This window comes from Cupressus sempervirens, chromosome 9, assembly GCF_028749045.1.
Source record: "Cupressus sempervirens isolate cs-2001-9-10 chromosome 9, ASM2874904v1, whole genome shotgun sequence".
NCBI classification, from domain to species: domain Eukaryota; kingdom Viridiplantae; phylum Streptophyta; class Pinopsida; order Cupressales; family Cupressaceae; genus Cupressus; species Cupressus sempervirens.
The window spans coordinates 773743676-773766050 of NC_143126.1; the positions used below are offsets into that span (position 1 = coordinate 773743676).

A 22375-nucleotide genomic window follows, 5' to 3' on the forward strand; every position below is an offset into this window, starting at 1 on the left:
TCAATTCTACAAAAAGAAGGATGCTTTGCATGGCTTGCACTAAAGAACCAAATTTTAACTAGTGATCATCTTCATAGTTTGAACATTTCTAATCACTTTCACTATGTTCTCTATCTACAAGTTATAGAAACAATAGATCACCTCCTCTTAAACTACCCTTTTTCCCAAGATTGTTGGCATTTTGTCCTTAATAAGCTTAATTTCTATATGCCATTACCTAATTCTCTATGGAATTTATTCCAAGCATGGCCAATCTTATACTCTAAATCAATATTTTCATGTCTTTGGAAGTGCATCCCTACATCTGTAGTATGGGCAATTTGGTGGGAAAGAAACAATAAATTTTTTAGACAGACATCATCTCCAATCCCTCAATTTTTTGAAGGATTAGAGAGATTAATTGTTGATATTGTTAATGCTTGAGTAAGTAAATGTAAGGATAAACATGTTTTTTCTCCTTAGGATGGCTATGTTATTCATCAGTGGAAGAGTTTACTTTTTCCTCATCTTCCTACTCCAATGTCTCCATCCAAGATTCCTCTTATCCTAGCACAAACCAAGTGGATTCCTCCAAGTGAGGGTTATTTCAAACTCAATTTTTATGGGACCTCTAGAGGAAATCCAATCAACTTTGGCTATGTCATAGTCATTAGAGATTTTTAAGTTCATGCAATTACAACAAAATCATCTTCTCTCCCTCAGTGTACTAATAACAAAGTTGAGGCCTTGGCCTTGCTTTTTGGTTTGGAACTTGTAAAATCACTTTCTATATCTAAGTTACATGTTGAAGGGGATTCATCCATTATTATTAATGCATGTATTAAATGTCATGTATAGAATTGGTCCATACACTATATATTACATCAAGTATGGTCTCTTCTTGATTCAATCTCTAAATGTTACATCATGCATACTTATAGAGAAGGCAATCTTTTAGTTGATTGTCTAGCTAATTTGGGTATTGACGAGGTTTATATTAACTCTTGGGTATGTTCAGGATCATGGTGTGCCAAAAAAGTGGCGATCTGAAAATATGTAGTTCTGAAATGCCTCAAAGAATTTCAAAATCTATTCCAACTTTTTTTCCACCCATCCTGATACTAAATGAAAACAATTAATACCTTTATAATTCCTACTATATCTTTCGATACCAACCTTATATGGTCATCTTTAAAACATCACGAAAATGTGTTTTTGGCATGTTCTTATGTGTTTTTTACTTCAAGCATGTAGCTGACGACTTTTTTTAAAGCAAAAGTTGATGTAATGAAAAGGGTTTCTTAAGAATGTTCTTAGCTTTTCATAAATGTAAGGTTTGTCAAATTATGTGTTCAGTAAGTAATTATTACTTATTTCCTAATGGAGTTAGCTACAAAGTGTTGATTGACATACTGGTTGAAAAATAGTTATAACTTTTAAACCGTATAAGATTTGTGAAATCCAAAAGATGCGTCACATTCTATGCTTCGACTAGTATAAGAAAAATAAAAGAAAAACTTAATTTTGATTTTTTTGAACTAGTTAAGGTGGTCAGACACAGGAGTTTTTTAATTCCGAAAATAGTATATTAGAAAATTCATAATTAATTATTTCTTTGGAAAAAAAAATTCCCAAAAATATGTGTCACATCCAAGCATGAGTCTACTTTTTATATCTAAAATTATATTTAAAAATATTATCATTTGATTATGATTAAGGTGGTCAGACATACACCTACTTTTTATTTTTGCCCCGAAATTTTTGTAGCACTCCATTAAAATCCAAACTTTTGACCAGTCAAATAATTTTTTCTCCAGATAAGGCCTTGTAGTTTAGAAACTAGATTCAATTTCCTACAGATTATTTTCTTACAACTTTTTGATATAAACTTTAGTACCACTTTAAAATTATGTGTCAAGCTGACATAACCCTGATTTGCTAGTTTTTCACTGCCACTTAAGGCCATAGTTCTGTACACCATGATCCTGCACATACCCTCGTTACTTTCCCTACTTAACTTCCTTGATCTCCCCAACTTGGTTAATATTGTGGCAAAAGAATATGTTTAGAATAAGATTGACTCATTCTCATATTTTATTTAATAGTAAATCATGACTTCTCTATGATTTCACATGTTTTTTCTTTTATGGATTTCACTTGTTCTTTTGAGATATTGTATACAAGTCATGGTCTTGGATTGCACTTGCATCAGATGGCTTTCTAATATCATGGTATCAATTGGAGTTTTGGATGTAGATCAGTGATGGCAATGTTTATGATAGTTTTTGGCTGGGCTCTTGGTTTTGTCTCTGGCACCAAACAATGAATTCTATTCATATGAGTTTTGGACTCTTTGTAATCACTATATTATTGATTTGGGAATCTCTAGGACAAGATTCATTAGTGTTGATAGATACACTCTCTTGATGCAGTATTTTTTCTTCTCTATCCTTTTTGTATCAGACAATGACCAAAGCTTTTCTTTTCTAGTTCTTTTCTCCAGGAGCTATTTTGAACAATTTAGTATTAATATAAATATAATGTTTCACCCAATATACATACATACATACATACATACATAAATATATTATTTATTTATTTATTTTTAATTTTTTTCCACCTTCCTTACGCTTTAGTCTCGAACAATGAATGAGCCTTCAAATTTTAGTTGTAATTGACAAAAATTGTTTCTCCGAACAAGCACATGATTTTATAGGTGATAAATAAACTACATTCTAGAATTTACCTTATGGATTTGGATTATTTAATTGCATTGAAGATAGCTAGAAATTTATTGAATTTTAAGTTTTAGTAATTTTTTTTTCTTCTTACATTTATGACTCACAACCAATTAAAACATTGATAATTATCATTTTTTGAAATTTATAAATACATGAAATTTATCAAACTTTATAATAATTTAATAAATTTAAAAAATATTTAAAATTAATTGGTCTAAATTTTATAAATAATTGCAGGTAACAAATGCCTGCTATAAAGGAACTAATAAAACTAGGAGTTGCATGTTTTGTACATGCAACAAAAAGCTGATTTTTTTAAAATCAGTAATTGGCCGAAGCCAAGATTAATTATTTATTTTTTTAATAATTAATTATTTTTATGTGTTAAGTGAATTCGAACCCAAGACCTCTGACATAAGAGGCTCACAAGTTAGCATTGTGTTATAGGCTCTTGCCTAAGATAGAGATTTTATTTGTATCTATAAAAGTTATATGACACATTAATAACAAAATTTTGATGAGAAAAGTTTTAATGATTTCATTTTTTTTTATTAATAGGAGTTAAATATTTAAGAAATATATATTTTATCTAATTTGAAAATCAAATTATTCTTCCCAACTATAAAATGTAGTAATTTTTTTTATTTATTAAAAATGTATATTCTCAAAATTTGTTACATTCTTGTAATTCAAAAATTCTATCACTAATTAAATTCTACTTAATGTATGAAAACTAAAATAATCAATATAGCAATTGTTATTCACATTCCAAATAATTATGGTCATGTTGACTACTCCCAAAATATCTACATCTTTGACTCTTATACATGGTTTGCTCTCAATATTGTCCAAAATAGAACAAAAACAAGAATCATCAATAAAATTAAAAAAACATATTCTATCACAATTCTATCATCAGTACACACAAATAACTTGTTTGTGCAATCTAGATCTTGCCGGAGAAACAAAACTTATAGAAAAATACAAACAAAACATAAAGTCATTGAAAATAATTTTTTATCAACTAGAATTACAACATGTGTGAATTGCAATGAATAAATAAAGGAAGAAGCAAAAATTTGGATGTAATTTCTGAAGAGGTGGAGAAAACAATTAATAGTTCACATTTAACATAAATTTCTCCATAAGTGATGGGAAAAAACCATTGTTGCTAATCTGGAATTAACAGATAATTGTTCCAAATTTAGGATCTAGTTGTTCATTATTTTTTACATCATTAAAAAATAAATGTTTTGTTTTGTTCATCTGAAATTTGTAAAATGGAGAGGTCTTAGATAATTGGAATATTCCAAATTTGGGAAAGGAAATTTAACAACTTTCTAATTGTTCATTTTTTTTACATCATTAAAAAAATAAAAGGTCTTTTTTTCTTCATCTGGAAATTGTAAATTAAAAAAATTTCTAATTGTTCATTATTTTTTACATCATTAAAAAAATAAAAGGTCTTTTTTTGTTCATCTAGAAATTGTAAATTTAACAACTTTCTAATTGTTCATTATTTTTTACATCATTAAAAAAATAAAAGGTCTTTTTTTGTTCATCTAGGAATTGTAAAATGGAGAGGTCTTACTGCTTAAAAATTTAGGAAAAAAAGATACTTTAAAGTTTTAAATATTATTAGCTTTTATAAATCTTGATCAAGGAATCTAGACTTTTCAAAAGATTCATTTAGAACTGTTCATGTTAAAATTCTTCTCATATTACGGACAAATGTCTTCAAAATAAATTAAGAAATAAAAGATTGATTGCATGGATCATGGCCATTCCAATCATAGATGAAAAATGTGATGCATCCATCATACACTACAACATTCAGATTTCTTCAAAGTCCCCTATACTACATCATTTATAATTTACTTATTATTAAAATATTAGTATTATTAAGATGATAATAATTGAAACATTGGTCTTGTATAAATAAATGATATAAATAGTATCATTTTCAATTGAAGACTTGTGAAGATTTCTAAATTTCTTAACAATGATCGATAAAAAAATTTATATGAAGATTTGATTAGAATATTTTTAATCAACACAAGTTATTAAATTTAATGATTTATCAACAAAATAATTTTATTTTAAAAAAATTAATCATACACAAGTTTTAAAATTGAACGAAACAAATTAATTTTTAATAATCTATCATATAAGAACTATATATTTATTAAAATATATTATTAAACAATGAAAATTAAAGAACAATGTTTAGTTTAAAGATTTTTTAGGGATTTCAATTTTTTTATTTAAATTCCATGCATTACCTCTGTGCCACACCACAACCTGGTAATATTCTAATTTTGAAGTCTAGTGCATAATGGTGAGTTTTTTTTATCTTCAATAGCCAAAATGAGTAACCTTTTGTTGTTGAGATGAGGCAAAAAAATTTGGTCATTCTAAATATATATTTAGTAAATATCATATTAAAAGTAGCTTACATTAGTCCCATACATATACAATGGGTATGTAAGTTTATTATATATATTTATATTTTGTAAGTTTATTATATACATCTAATGTTTCAAACAAAAATTGAATATCCACTAAGATAAAATATTTAGTAGTGTCTCCTTTTTTTTCTTCATTTCTTAATTGCTCTCCCTCTTAAAATATTATCAAATGAGAGGCCAAATAAATTTAACCCTAAATTATTGCTCTACTACTTCAAATCTCATCTTAGCTCTAAAACTAAAAATATAAATCAAAAACCAATTTCTTTCTCCTCCATATCTGGAGACCTCGATAAATAGAGAGATGAATTGGGCTCTCTAAAAAGGAACTGTAAATTCCAAAAAAAAAACATAAGAAAAAAGAATACCGATGCCTTTGGCTTTTCCTTCAAAGCTTTTCACATAGATCTCAAAATATGTCAAGGGAAAACAACAAATTGGCATGGCTAAAATTATCACATCTTTCCTGAAAAAAAAATGTACAAAACAAATAATTGAACTCCAAAATTTCTTGTAAAAGTGGTAAAATCTCCTCTTTTTTGTATTTCCTTGGGTCTTTAATGCCCCACAATCACTTCATTGTTTAGTTATGTAAATTCTATTAACAACATCCTACAAATTTGTTATGTAATTTCAACATTAAAGAGTACACTAATAAGATTAGATCCCAACATCTAGGGGAAGAAAAAAATCAACATATAGGGGAAGAAAAAAAAAAGGTAGATTAGGGAATATAATTTAAAGCATACGTTCTACCATTTTATAATCCATTCATACTTGCAACTATGGTCTGGAAAATTCTAAGAAAAAAAAGCATTTGTTCTACCATTCAAGGAGCCTGCAAATAGTTGAGAATGGTTAATGGTTTTGTAAGAAGAGTCTTGTGTGGCCCCATAAATTTTAACAACCACAAAATATTTTCCACCATAGCTTCTTGTGGATCTTCAAGTCTTTCATCCAAAATATCCTTTACCAAAGCTCACTTCCATTATTAGTTTGAGCTGCATTAAACCAAGCCTCCTTGAACCCTTCTCTGACTAGATGTTTTATGCTTATTGCTTCCAATGCCAACACTCCAAAGCTATGCACATCCCATTTCTCCATTGTGCATAAAATTAAAACTCAAATTATAAGTTTGGAAGAATTTTCTATGGAAAGCATTCAAAAAAAGTTTTGAACGATCTAAACATTAAATTAATTTTTTTTTTAAAGATTGGAAAGGGGTCTTTGTAGCTTTTGCAATGGATATGCAAGACTATTAACACATATTAGAAACTTGTCCGTGAAACTAAATATCTTTTAGAAATTTCTAAAAGTCGGTTGACTGGATCAGAAAAATAAAAAATCAACAAGTCTTACAAATTTTCCATTACAAAAACAATTTTGGGGAACAAAGTTCCCACACTAAGCCTATCGGCTTAATTAATAACATAATAGAAAAGAATATCTTCAATTTAAATACTTTTCATATATGTATTAAAAAATATTTGTGAAAAGTATCAAAATAGCTTTATTGCTATGTGAAATTCTTTTCTTAAAGTGTAATTTACTTGTAGTGAAGTAGGCATGTGCACTAGTTGTTTTAAATTAGTTTATTAATAAAATAATGTATTCTACATTTTTTATGAAAAAAGATGGAATAATACTATGAAAATGAAAAGACGCAAAAAAAATAGAGGAATAACAAAGAAGGAAATGGGGGATATCGAAGAGAAGAAGAGGAGGCGAGGGAGAGGAAAAAGGAGAAAGGAAGATGAAGGGATCTGAAAAAAGTTGGATAAAGGAGGATGCCACGAAGAGCTGGAGGGGTAGCTTCCCAATTTCTTGGATATTGCTATGAAAACCAAATGAGGTGGACATGGAAGGCTAGAGAAATTGGAGGAATTAATCCTCTCAGTTTCTTGGATGCTGCAAGGAAAGTAGAGTGCAACAGACAAGAAGGCCCATGAAATCTGCTACTTATAATTACCAAACTGTTTAAAATCTACTTGAGTTTTCAACATGGGCAGCAATGAGTACATATTGGATTTGGAAATTGAAATCGCTATATGGCAAAGCTCCAGGGCCTCAGATGACTCCATTAAATTTGATGTCGGATGTGGGCGTATTGAGATCATGCGAATGAAAGGGCTGGCGTGGTCAGTTGAAGCCCGGTGCATGCCCAATTGCAAAGATTACATTTTCAATATCATTGATGTCAATCCACCCGATTCCCTTCTTTATTTGCAAGCCAAATTGGATCTTCTGCTTGCAGCGCTCTAGAGGTACGTCAGGTCTATGTTCAGGGTGGAGGAATTGCTGGATAAATTGTATGCCTGTTCCTGCTTCTTGTCACGGGCAAAAAATGAGAAGCGGTGGTGGATTCTTATAGATGCCGAGTGTTAATTATTGTTAGTTGGACAACTGTTATTTCTGACCTGAAAATAGCAGTAGTATTTATGGGTAGCTTGGATAGCTGTTCATCCTTATCTATGTATAGAAGCATTAGTTATGGGTAGTTTGGACAACTGTTTGTCCACTTGCTGAGAATTAGTAAATGGTTGTTTCAAGGATAATTATTTACTAATTTTAGTGATTCCCTTTTGGACACCTTGCAACCAATTCTATTATTGGCTGTCGAGTTGTCTTAATCTCAGCCGTTGGTTTGATTTAATCTTGGTCGTTGATTTACCAATAGGAGTAGTATAAAAAGGGGTCATTGGGTCATTTGGAAAGATAAGTTTTGGAGAAATGTTTGCAGTGTTAGCAAACAGCCTTGTAGTGTTAGCAAGGGCGCAGTGTTAGCGTGGGGATAGCAGTGGGGAATATCAGCGGGAGAAATTAGGAGGTTGTCGAAGTTCTGCCAGTAAGAGGCAAGGAATTTTGTATCTCTTGATTTGCTGAAGTTTAATATAATTCCTCATCTGTAGAATTGGTTTTCCCTTACGAGTTTTTCCAGGGACAATTTGTTTGAAAATATTGTGTTTATTGTGTTGCATATTTCTTTCCGTATTTTACAAGTGAAGTTGCAGTTGTGTTATTTTTCAATATTAGCTAGAAATTTGTTTTCAGTAGTTTAATAATCATTTATGATAGGAGATTAATAATCAGTGACCGCAATAGTTAGATTTTTCACATGGTATCAGAGCATTGTTAAGGGTAGAAGAGTTTTGCCCTAGGAAAGAAATTTTGATCTCTTTAGATTTATTATTGCTTTAAACCCTTGAGATGGCTTCAGCTAGTTTGAGAGATTAGGATAGATTGGATGATGCATCAAATTTTTGTGTCTGGAAGGCCATAATTTCTTTATTGTTGGAAGAGAATGGTATCAAGGATTATGCTACCAGTGGTGTACCTGTACCAACGAATGCAACACATTTTGCAGCATATAGGAAGGACGATGCCAAAGCGAGGAGGATTATCCTTGATGGTGTCAAGGATCATATTGTTCCACATATCTCGGAGCTACATATAACAAAGAAGATGTGGGACACCATTCTAAATCTGTACCAGAATGCTACCACCAACAGGAAGTTGATTCTCAAAGAGAAGCTAAAGAATACCAGGATGAATCAGGGAGAAGATGTCACAAGTTACCTCACCAGGCTCAGACTTGTCAAGGATGAGTTAGCAGCTATTGGAGATAGCCCTAGTGATGATGAGCTAGTGAGAATAGCCCTAAATGGGTTTACTAAACAATGGAGTGTCTTTGTTCAAGTTGTCAGTGGACGAGATACTTTACTGAGTTGGGATCGACTATGGACTAATTTCACTCAGGAGGAGTTTAGACTAAGTCTTGTCAATGGGGCCAACAAGAGTCAAAAAAATGAGGTGGAACAAGAGAATGTTGCCCTAGCGGGTAAAGGGAAAGCAAAGAAGGGATCTAGCAAAGGATCAAATTCACAAAGTGAAAAGAAGAAGAAGGACCTTTCTAAGGTCAAGTGCTTTGGATGTCACGAGTTTGGCAGAGAGGAAGAAGGGTAAGAAGCAGGTGGCAGCTTCAGCAAGTGCAGAAGAACTCTCCAGCAGAATGGAAGATGAGTTTGCACTCATAGCTTGTATGGTTAGCTCAACCTCATAGTGTGTTTGATATATAGATAGTGGGGCATCATTTCATATGATAGGATTTAGAGAGTACTTATCCAGTTACAAGGAGGAGGACACCAACATCCAGATTTCTATGGGAAACTTGTCCAAACTCAACCCTATTGGGAAAGGGACTGTTCAATTTCAGAGGGAGAATGGAAAGATAATTCCTCTTCATGATGTGTTATATGCGCCAGGCTTAGGGGGTATGTGCAGGATCATGGTGTGCCAAAAAGTGGCGATGTGAAAAAAAAAGAGTTTGAAGATGCCTAAAAGCGCTTCAAAATCCACTCTAACTTTTTTTACCTATCCAGGAACCAAACCTGGAAGGTTAAGCCGAGCCTTATTGGATATCTGATATCATATCAGATATCCGATATCATATCAAATATCTGATTTTAAATCCAATATCCGACTAATAATTAAAATCATATAATAGTATGATATATTATTTGATATTATTATTATTGATATAAAATAATAATAATATCAAATAATATATCATACTATTATATTATAATAATAATATTATTATTTAATATTATTATAATTATTATTATTACAGTATAATATAATAATAATATTATAATTATTATTATACTATAATATAATAATATTATTATTATAATAATTATTATATAATATAATAATAATATTATTATATTATAATCGTATAATATTATACTATAATAATAATATTATAATAACATATTATATTATAATAATATAATATAATATTTCATATATTATAATATATAGTAATGTAATATAATATATATATATATATAATATAATATATAATAAAAAAGTATAATATATTATAAATTATAATAATATAGTATAATAATAATATTTTATATTATAATATATAGTAAATTAATATAATAAATATAAAATATAATATAAAAATACATAAAATGTAATATATATGTTATATTATATATATTGTCATATTGGATATCTGATGTTATATATATCCGATATAATACCGGATATCCGATACCTGTGCATGGATTAAACACAGAATCACAGACCCACAGACCTTATTTTCACGCGAATTTGGGCCAGTTAGATCGGATATCAAATACCAAATCGGATATCAGATATCAGGTATGTTTTTCCACCCCCCCTGACTCATTTTTAACCTAAATTTAATAGATTTTAACATGATTTTGTTTGTTTTAGTTGAATCTAAGGTTTTTTTGTCAAAAATGGTTAAAATTTAGATTTTTTTAAAATAAATATTACGTTTTGCAATTCAATAGGAATGGCTGATCAAAATGATGACATTGAGGCAGGGAATAATATTCCTTGCAACCCAACACCAAACGATCCAGTATCCCCACAAAATCGTCCACCAAATGATCCTCTACCTCCTCAAAACCCTCCTCGAATCGAGGATTTGATAAATGAAAATCTCACTGAGTTGAGAGGTTTGCATAGAACATACAATAATGTACCTGCATTGGCTCCTATGTTATCCACGTTAAACACCATAGTGGATAACATTGAAACCCTTACAAACCAAAAAAATGCCTCTCTTCGTTGGCATGATGAAATGCACCAGATGTTTGATGATGGTTTAGATTATGATGAGGTCGCAGCCCTCAACATAACCAAAGACGATTTGGCAAGCCTTTTTGCTAACCCAAAAACGAGTATACCAGTTGACCCAAAAAAAACCAAACTATCGATTAAATGGTGCACAAATGACACCATACGTGCAAATTTTTGGGACCGTTGGAAGATGGTCTTTGATATCCCTCCACATGGAAATTTAGACATACCATTTTATTTCCTTAGAAAATTATATGCAGAATTTGTGTTGAAACTTAAAGTGAACTATTGGAGCATGAAGCCCAACATGGGCTTAGGACTAGGAGCTCCTTAGGATAGAGCCTCTTCCCAGTGGAAGAAACTTGGCACTTTTGTCCACCCCCCCTGATATATCCCCCCCTCCTTGAGTGTAGCATCCAGATATTATGGCAGAGGCTAGCTCTCAGACCATCAGAGCCATTCATAGGCTGAGTAGCCTAATGATATCTCAGGCTAGGTTAGTCCTGCCTCCTCGTGTTGATGATGTTGGTGCCAGTTCATCATCGGCCAGCTCATCACACATTTGTGTGCCTCAAATTTGCATTACATGCAAGAATATTTTCTTAGGTCCCATAGGTGATCTTCCTGAGTATCATTTTGTATTAGACGAGGATACACCAGACGCACGTGCAGAGGCTACAGACCCTGATGCGAGAGAGGAGGGGAATGTAGAGGCATGGACTCCTTCAGTGTCAGTACGTGTATACATTTTTTTGTTATGACATATGTGATTTAAAGTTAATTTTTATAATAGAGTAATTTTAATTTTTAAGCCATACTGACTTTTACATGTATGTGATCTTCATTCATGTTTAGTTGATGACCGAGGAGGAGCTCAGACAGATAGATGATGCTACACTCTTGGCCATTTCATTTGGCCTTGAGACATCTACGGTACATTATGTCATGTTCGCATTTCTTTTTTCTATTTGATATTGTAGCATATATGGTTGCTAATCTTTCTTTTATCTTGCAGATAACAACCTGCCCCGGGGGGACAAAGTGCAGTGGGTGAGCCAGCATGCATTGACAAAGGAAAGGTAATTAGATGTTTTCTAATTGATTAAATATTGATGCATTCTTGTAAAATGTTTGTGGTAATCTCATTTAATTACATTATTTATTGTATATAGAGTGTGGCTACTGGCGATGAGCCTGTATAGATTCGGCGTCCTAGATCATCAGGGATTTTCATTCGCACAGAGAGCCCCATTGTATGTATAAGTATCATTTATTTTTTTATTTTTTTAATTGATGCAGAGGAAAGTATGATTGTTGTTCTATACAATTTCTATGATTTTTTTCATACCAATAATGATTCATGTCTTGCATATGTTCATCACAACTTAAATAGGCTTATATGCACCTGTCCAATCGACCAAGTTGGTTACAAAGGTTTATTTAATCAAACAAATACCAAATTACTACTTTCCCTCAAAAACTAATATGACCGTTTGAATTTGAAATTCAAATTTCAAACTATAGTTTTTATGCATTCCCTAACTTTCTAAACTATTCCATTGACTCAAAATTGGTCATATGGATTTATTAAATGCAACTAAGTAAATTTCCAGAAAATTGAAGTTTTTATTGTTTTTTCTCCAAACCACCGTACACTCTGATCTCCCCCTTTCAATTGAGATCACATATGACATATATAAAGGTCTACATGACTGTTGGAACAACCATATAGGCGTTACCAACCATAAAACAAACAAAAAACCACTTTTTGCTAATACTGTTTAGACTCTAAATACCCTATTCTAAGGCCTTTTGGTCCCATGGAGTCACTTGGTTTATAACCACACCAAAATGCTTTTGGGCCTTACATGTGCCTTTATTACAAAACATAGACCAACTTGTAAAATATGGACCAAACCTTTATTCCAACTTCCTAATCTACTTGAATCCTCACTTTCATGGAGTGGCAAGGTGTCCAACAACAGAGATACTTGTTCCCCCCTACCACATAGGTTAGATGCCCTGCACCACCTTTCCTCTCTCTCATTCTGAACACTATTCCACCAAGTGAGTGATGTTCCTCTCAGTCTTGATGTTTCTACTTTTACCTTCTTATCCGCCTCTATGTATTCAAGATCAAAGTAGTTCTCAAGGGCCTCTATCCACCCTAGCACTTCTTCACTATCCATTTTACCCTGGTATATTGGAAAATCAATATGGTTCTTCCCACCATTACCTTGTACTGCCTTAATGATTCTCATAAATCTCCTTTCTTTAGGATCATCTATTGTCTCATGCTCTTGCCTTGCATTACCAACCTCTTCTTCTTCATGATTCTCTCCATGATTTCTTCCTCTAACCTCTTCTCCTCTAGGTTCTTTCCTTTCCTTTTCTAAGGATTCTATCCTTGCAATAAGCTTCAGCCTCTCTCTTCTCATCTATCTTTCTTCCCTCACTCTAGATGCTTGAAGTTCTCTCCTCTCTCTTTTCTCTTTTGCTAACTCTTCTCTCAATTCTTCAAGTTCTCTAGCCATTTGATTTTTAGGAGGCATTTTCACAACAAGTTTTCTTCCTTCCCAAGGGCCAACTCACTGATTCTCTTTCTTTCCTCACAAAGAAATCTCTAGACACCACTTATGTACCTTTCAACTCTGGGACACACAAGGAGGAATTAGACACACCAAGGCTTCAACAAAGGGACCAGCACACTAAGGATTTTCAAGATTATAGGTCTTGGTCACACTCCTAAACACCCAAACTTCAAAACCCTCCTTAAAATGGCTTAAAAACTAGGGCCTGATTGTTCAAACCCCAAAACTCAATTCTAGAATGTTTTGACTTGTCTAATGACAAGATATGATCATGACAACCTACATGAACCTATCAAATGACTCATCTACCATATGAAATCCTAAAATCCTATCTCATGCCCAATTACAACTTTCTTCCACATATGAGTCCAACATTATAACTTTGTATGCTTCCATGAGCCATAATTGGTGCAAGGATTGCCCAATTGACTTCAAGAGATGTTCCATGACCTCTATAATGCTTTCGATCTTCAATTTTCCCCTCATGAGCATGGGATGCTCTTGCATCACTTATCTTCATAAATAAATTCAAAACTAATTTTCGTGATATTAACAACTACTATTTTGTATCTCATAGGAGACTCCTAGTGCACATGAGGTTCGACGGGACAGTTATGTAGATTTGATGATGCGGTCACTCACTCCTAAGGAGGAGCCTACAATAGTAAGTTGTAGTTTGAATTCATGATTAAATATGCTATAAATTTAGCATGCTATGAATTATAATGTTATAGTTTAAATTGTAGATTCATTTCACAAAGATATTTGAACATATACAGCCCACAATCACAGAGGTACCAACATTGCCGAGGGCATACGAGAGGACTCTTGACCGGCGCAGGAGGTCGACGAGAGAGGTATTTATTATGAAATTTTGATAGTATTAATCTCCAATACGGAAAAGATCATTATGCATTTGAGTAATTCAATGTTAGATACGTAGAATCATATAAATTTAGTAGTCTAACTTTGGGTTTTCCTTTTTTGTTTATGTAGGAGGCATCCGATCCACTTAGTGCAGCAAAGAGGCTGCATTTTGATCATCCACCAGCACCCTAGGATAGTATAGTTTTCGTAGGATGCATCATGACACATTTTGAGATGGCATATGCCACATTGTATATAGAAACATTGATATTATACACATTCTGATGGCAAGATCAACCACATTTTGTATATGGATCTATGTATTTTGATATATATATATATATATATATATATTTGAGTACTTTGTCTATGGATACATGATCTTTGATATATATTTGTGTAAAATTTTTTATATGGATACATGTATTTTGATATATATTTTTTTCATTTACGTGCACAATGATATACATATTAATTTAGTATCTAGTATTGTTCAATTTATCGTGGATCATGTGTCATGCCCTAAATTTTACTAGTAAAAACACAACAATTATTTTTATTTTTTTTTGTAGCTTATGAAGTCGCATAAGAAATTACATATTGTAAAACAAGGTTATCATTGAATAGGAGTTCAAGATTCATGTGAATAGTCTGAAGGTGTTAACATTTTAGTCACAGGTGGTTTTCAAATAGATTGGATGACAATCTAGTTCAAGTTAGCGTCACGAGTCAAATGAGAAAGTTCAAGATACAACACTCATAAATTAGTGAGGTAATTCATATCCTAACAAGCCTCTGATACTAATATTCTATTAGGGTCTGTCGGTTGTATCATATGGACTAGGTCGTGATTCTAGCATGTAAGGGAAGGGGATCAGAATTACTTATTATCCTCATTACCAATGTACACACATTCATTAATCATTACAATATATATTAATGTGACAATTACTATATTACTATATCCTCATTATCTATCAACATTGCTTCCTCACCAAACTAGCACTCACTTCAGTTTTCTAAACACAAAAATTACTATTTCAATACATAAATTGAACTCACTCTAATAAAAGACAATTACTAACTATCTAGCTCATCAACTACTAACTAATCTAGCTACATTGCCATGCTTTTAAATTTACTATTTTAATTACTATAATTACTATACTATTACATTTACTTTTTACATTAAATTACATCTAACTATTCACCATAAGCTCACTTTCTCACTATCAATATTATTATTATCAAAGCATGTTAAGATTCAAAGTAGTTTCATAGTACGAATTAGTAAGCACATAAAATGAGGAACTCTTAGTAAGTCTAAGGGCCAATTCAAAGTAGTTAACTCAATAATAATTCATGATCTATATTTAAACACATCTTACTACACCATCGTATTGAGTGTGTCAATTTAAATTTGTTAGATGAATTGTTTATGCAAGGATTAGGTGCAAGCGTATAAATAAGGTTTGTATATAACATACCTTGTCATTCTGACATATATGTATCAATGTATCAATGTGTTTTATTAACTAGATAAAACTATATTTGAGTTATTATTTTAATCCACCATCCATCCTTATCCTTGATTCTCCAATCCCATCATCCCGACAACTTACTTCATATTAAAACCCTATTATATGTACATCCAATCAATCTTGGCTTTTATTTTATTTTTGAGTTAAATATTTAAATTTGTCATATTCTCTAACATGCACACTAATATACCTTTATTTATTTAATTACTAATTTATTATTTGAGTTTTGGATGTGACGTAGAGGTCACAAGATTGTAATGTGTACCATTCTATCACTTAGAAAATATATTAGTCTAGGACACTCATTAGTCTCTATATGCTATTATTATTTTTATTTTTATTGGATAGCAGTCTAGAATCTGGGAATATTCTTTAATATTTTATTGCTCTGTATTAAGGTAGGGATTTATTTGCCTTTACCATACATTTTCTAGAGAGGAAAATGCATGCCTACAACAATGTATCTCACAGATTTTATTGTCTTCTCTTACAACAAACTTCATTTTGTTATATCATAAAATTAATTTGATAATTTTCTTGCTTAGAATTGCATTAAGCTTGGTAATTAAAATCAATGTTATCCATGCATGTGATATGAACATAAAAATTTTCTTCCAAATTATTGAGTGCACAACAAGATTGTAAGCAATCTACTAAGTTTTAAATTTATACAATCAATGGTATCACATAACATCTATGGATTGTTATTATCAACTAGTCATTTACAATACCACAAGGAGAAAACTTTCTTTCACATTTTCAAATGATAACAATGATGTCAAAGAAAATCTGTGACTCATACCAATGCTTTCATAACAATATAAACTCCAAATGAAACATGCATATACAACCTTATCAATTATTTCTTCTACACGTGCATTAAGTAACAATGATACAATCTCCTTCCATCACAATGGGGCAACATAAGGGACTTTTCAAAATCATAAGGAACATGGACATTGAAAGATATGGAAAATGAGTAGCATGAATATTGTCCAACATGATTGTTGAGAACATGAACAAGCTGGTGAATCCTCCTTCGCAAATGAGGGCACAATGTCAAGTTTTCTCATCCAACATCAATTTGCAAGATGATCATTCCAAGCCATTTCCATTGCTCCCTTGGACACAAATCTGCATATGCAACATAACAAAATAAAAAGGACCATGGGTTCTTTCCACCCAACCATAGGCCTCAAAGAGACCACCCTCGCGCTAGGGAACAAGGCTCAAACTGGGATACACATACAATCTTTCAATGCATAAACATTACATTTCAAACTTGAACAATTTCCCCCCAAGACTATTTCACAATGGCTTCACAGATGGAACCATAAACATAGGGTGAAGGTGTGTTCTAAAATGGAGACTTGCCATACCAAACCATATTTGCAATAAACAATTTTCATGCCCTCTCAGGGCTATCATAATTCACCAAATTTCATGCCCTCTCGGGGCTATCATAAATGAACCATTTAATGCCCTCTTGGGGCCTCCACATTTCCTCCTCCAAATGCACTACCATCAGCTGTAACTCCTCAAACTTCCTTTCTACACCATACTTTCCTTATCACCCCCAGCCAGTTATGAAATGTTATGGCATACAATGGAGCCCATACTCCAAGGTTCTCAATACATTTTTCGAACCCAACTTAAGCCCTTCACCCTGGACTTCTCTTCCCTTCCCACAAGGGTGAGTGTAAGTCCCAAGCCCATAACAATACTCAAGCACAAAACAAGAAAACAAAACCAAGTAGAAATAAAACAAGAAATTTTCAAGAGCACATCACATTTTCACAACACAATATCAACACCCATAATACAACAAGGAAATAGATGAAATCCAAACCTCATACTCACAATACTCCACACAATACAACAAGATGCACAATGGTGTCACACTAATCTACATGGAATGAACACCATTGAAGCACTCACATGAATGCTACTCCATTGATAAACTCCACACTTGCATATTTTCTTAACCATGCTAAAAGAAAGAAATGGAAAAGATGCAAGTTTGAGATACCAACCTTGGTCAAAGCTAGGGTAAGGATAGTTGTAGTAGAGCTCCCCTAATCTCCCTCCAAAACCTACGTGTCTCTAAAATTAGAGAGTGGGCAAACACCCCACTAGTTTGGCCAAGATCCTCTAATAAAGCCTTCCCACTAACTTATTTTAGCAAAAACACTAAGCCACTCCATCCTTACGAACTTGTCTCCTCTAACGGTTCATCGATAGCCCTCACGAGCTCTGAGTTATGACCCTCGAAGGATCGACCTCAAAATGCACTTAGAGCACCTTGAAGACTCCTCGGTACCGGGTGGCCACAAATGATGGATGGTCTTCATGGCCAGAACAAGGGTGTGACTAGGGTTCACCCACCCATCTGGAGCTAATGGCACTGACAATTCGATGCCAAGATCAGCGGTTTCAAAGTTACGCTGTGGTGCACCTATGAACTGAAGCACACTGCAAGTTTTGGCATCGAGCGAGATCACCGTGCTGAATCAAAATGGAATGTGATCTCTCAAAAATGAGATAGGTTATTTTAGGTATCAAGATCACCATCTTGTAGCATTTAATAGTTCATCAATAGCCCTCACAAGCTCTGAGTTATGACCCTCGAAGGATCGACCTCAAAATGCACTTAGAGCACCTTGAAAACTCCTCGGTACGAGGTGGCCGCAAATGATGGATGGTCTTCGTGGCCAGAACAAGGGTGTGACTAGGGTTCACCCACCCATCTAGAGCTAATGGAACTGACGATTCGATGCCAAGATTAGCGGTTTCAAAGTTACGTTGTGGTGCACCTATGAACTAAGGCACACTACGAGTTTTGGCATCGAGCGAGATCGTTGTGTTGAATCCAAATGGAATGTGATATCTCAAAAATGAGATAGGTTATTTTAGGCCTCAGGATCACCATCCTGTAGTATTTGATAGTTCATCAATAGCCCTCATGAGCTCTGAGTTATGACCCTCGAAAGATCGACCTCCAAATGCACTTAGAGCACCTTGGAGACTCCTCGGTACGGGGTGGTCGCAAATGATGGATGGTCTTCGTGGCCAAAAAAAGGGTATGACTAGGGTTCACCCGCCCATCTAGAGCTAATGGCACTAATGATTCGATGCCAAGATCAGCGGTTTCAAAGTTACACTGTGGTGCACCTATGAAGTGAGGCACACTGCGAGTTTTGGCATCAAGCAAGATCGTTGTGCTGAATCCAAATGGAATGTGATCTCTCAAAAATGAGATAGGTTATTTTAGACCTCAGGATCACCGTCCTGTAGCATTTGATAGTTCATTGATAGCCCTCACGAGCTCTGAGTTATGACCCTTGAAGGATCGACCTCAAAATGCACTTAGAGCACCTTGAAAACTCCTCAGTACGGGGTGGTCGCAAATGATGGATGGTCTTTGTGGCCAAAACAAGGGTCTAACTAGGGTTCACTTGCCCATCTAGAGCTAATGGCACTAAGGATTCAATGCCAAGATCAGCGGTTTCAAAGTTACGCTGTGGTGCACCTATGAACTGAGGCACATTGCGAGTTTTGGCATCGAGCGAGATCGCTATGCTGAATCCAAACATAATGTGATCTCTCGAAAATGAGATAGGTTATTTTAGGCCTCAGGATCACCATCCTATAGCATTTGACAGTTCATCGATAGCCCTCAAGAGCTCTGAGTTATGACCCTCGAAGTATCGACCTCAAAATGCACTTAGAGCACCTTGAAGACTCCTCGGTACGGGGTGGCCGCAAATGATGGATGGTCTTCATGGCCAGAACAAGCATGTGACTAGGGTTCACCCGCCCATTCGGAGCTAATGGTATTGACGATTCGATGCCAAGATCAACAGTTTCAAAGTTACGCTGTGGTGCACCTATGAACTGAGGCACACTACAAATTTTGGCATCGAGCGAGATCGCTGTGCTAAATCCAAACAAAATGTGATCTCTCGAAAATGAGATAAGTTATTTTAGGCCTTAGGATCACCGTCCTATAGCATTTGACAGTTCATCAATAGCCCTCACGAGCTGTGAGTTATGACCCTTGAAAGATCGACCTCCAAATGCACTTAGAGCACCTTGGAGACTCCTTGGTACGGGGTGGCCACAAATGATGGATGGTCTTCGTGGCTAGAACAAGGGTGTGACTAGGGTTCACCCGGCCATCCAAAGCTAATGGCATTGATGATTCGATGCCAAGATCAGTGGTTTCAAAGTTACGCTATGGTGCACCTATGAACTGAGGCACACTGCAAGTTTTGGCATCGAGCGAGATCATTGTGCTGAATCCAAACGGAATGTGATCTCTCAAAAATGAGATAGGTTATTTTAGGCCTCAGGGTCACCGTCCTATAGCATTTGATAGTTCATCAATAGCCCTCACAAGCTCTGAGTTATGACCCTTGAAAAATCAACCTCCAAATGCACTTAGAGCACCTTGGAGACTCCTCGGTACGGGGTGGCCGCAAATGATGGATGATTGTTTGAAGACTACTCCATGTGTCACTATCTTTCTTGGAAAAAAAATTGCTTTTGAACATCAAGCTTGAAATATTATCAATTATTGTCAAACTTTTTCAACCAAGTCAAAACGTCAAATGCAAATATTTGTTTGCATTTTTTGCTAAGGGGAGTTTCATAAATTGACTTTGATTTTCTATGTCTCTAGTGCTTGAACATGCTTAAAATGGCTCTTTGGTCTTAGAGCTATTGGTATTTTCTAACTTCATGGTCTATGATATACATACTAAGAATTTCTTTCACTAAATGGTTTCCTTGATCTATTGACTACACTTAAATTTGTTCACTTGTCATCTCTCTTTCTATATGTTCAATGCAAAGAGCTAGAAGAGACAAATAATCTTTCTTACCTTCATCTCTCTAAGCACATGATAGAAATCAATTCTAAACTTGAGAAAAAGTTAGACGAGAATATTGCATTCTTAAATTAATCTCCCTTAAGACCTTTACATACACACGGGGCATTCTTAAATTAATCTCCATGGAAGAAAATTTCATAAAACTAAAGATTCCATAGTGTTGAAACATAAAATCCAAGATCTCATTTATGATGCGATTGTTGATACCTCTAATGACTCATCCACTAATAGCCTTCATATCCAACTTCATATCATGTCATTATGCATGTGCTATCTTTCTTATTGGCTTTAATTGCTTATCCTACATGCTATCTTCTTTCATGGATTTCATGGCTTATCTCAAATGTGCTTCATACAACTTTTCAATATGAAAATATTTCAAAACATTATACAATATATTGACTCTTTATGCTTTCAAATGCTATGATTGGTTACAAAATGGAAGAAATCAAGTATTCTAATTGTTCATCCGTACTTTCTAGATTTTTCTTATTTGATTAGTTTGATAAAAGTAGTTTTAATAATCATAATGTCAGCTTTATGTCAAATAAGGAAAAGACCAAATTTGTAATAAGATATCCGCATGCAATTATCTTTCATATAGTTATAAATGCTCTTAAAATTGTCATTATAGCCTTGTATCCAATGCAAATATGATTTGGAAGAACTTGTTCAATATCTTCCTCTTATAATTCCTTACAAAGAACCTACCAAAATACAAAAACCATATACAAAAAACTACACATTTCACATCATAATACATCATAAATTTTAGAAATTCTCCCCAATACCAACCCCCCTCCAACTCTTCATGATGTACCTACATTCCAATATCATACAAAAATTAGTAACTTATTGTATTAAACAAGATAATTATCAATTCATTAAATCATTATGAAGAAAATAACATAAGAAGTATATATACCTAGTCGAGTATTCCAATAGGGTCCTCTCTCTATTTTAGGGTCTCCAACAAGGCTTCATGATCAGCATTAGCAATAGTAAAAAGTTCTTTTACTTTTGTCTTCCTTGATGCTTCAATAACTTTACATTTGTTGCTATAATAAGATGTGAATATATGAGAATTACTTTGTGCTTCTCATAGTCTTCAAATGCAGGAATTTCGTTCCTTCTGAGCATGTATGTCCGCAACCATGTTCTAGCAACAACCACTAAACCAGTAGGATACGTGAATCCATCATCATCTGTGATCGATTGTGCAAGTTTTTGTTTGCCTCTTACACAATGTGCTAACCAATAATCGGATTTCTCATCATTCCCCTATGGTGCAACCAATGCAAAGACATGTCCTGGCTGAGTAGTAGATCTGATAGATGATTATGCTCAAGTGAACTTTCCATGTCATCATTTTTGATAGAGGGTATGATAGACAATGGAGTAAGATAATGTGGAGCCCATGTGTCCACCCACTCACTTGACTCATAGTGATCCCAATCACACTGAAAACAAGTACAACAAAAACAAGCTAGTTGTCATTTCCAAATGGTCCATGTACTAGAATTAGAGCTCCAAAATGAATGCATTTTTGATGAGTCTCTCACTGTAGCACAATTTGATCTATCACCTATGGACACTTCCTCAACCAACCAAAAGAACCTGCATACCACTGAATTAAGAGTCCCCCCCTGTGATAATGCTAAACTACACTAATCA

General features: G+C 33.7%; 1 pseudogene; it reads left to right on the forward strand.

Moving 5' to 3' along the window:
- LOC149541000 (uncharacterized protein At4g15970-like) overlaps positions 1 to 7450 on the forward strand; it is a 34652-nt pseudogene extending 27202 nt beyond the window's left edge.
- Positions 7451 to 22375: the final 14925 nt, after the last annotated feature.